This window comes from Micropterus dolomieu, linkage group LG04, assembly GCF_021292245.1.
Source record: "Micropterus dolomieu isolate WLL.071019.BEF.003 ecotype Adirondacks linkage group LG04, ASM2129224v1, whole genome shotgun sequence".
NCBI lineage: Eukaryota > Metazoa > Chordata > Actinopteri > Centrarchiformes > Centrarchidae > Micropterus > Micropterus dolomieu.
In genome coordinates, this window is record NC_060153.1 from 20353408 (window position 1) to 20353685 (window position 278).

Below are 278 nucleotides of genomic sequence, written 5' to 3' on the forward strand. Positions count from 1 at the left end.
TTCAAAAGGGACTCTCAGAAATGCTCACATTGTGTATGTTTTGGAAGGTGGTGTCATCCTCAATTATGCACTGCTGTATTTCTCGTAGCCTTATGGAATTATTTGCAATCACCATATTGACTATATGGGTCTCTTGTTCTGCAGTGAACATTCTTCCTCTGCCCCCAGCATCTGGACGTCTAGCAATTCTGTAAAGTAACAATTTCAGTATTTTTACATGTATGGTATTGTTGTGTTTCTCATTAGAGTATGGCAGTGCTACAAAACTATATATATAT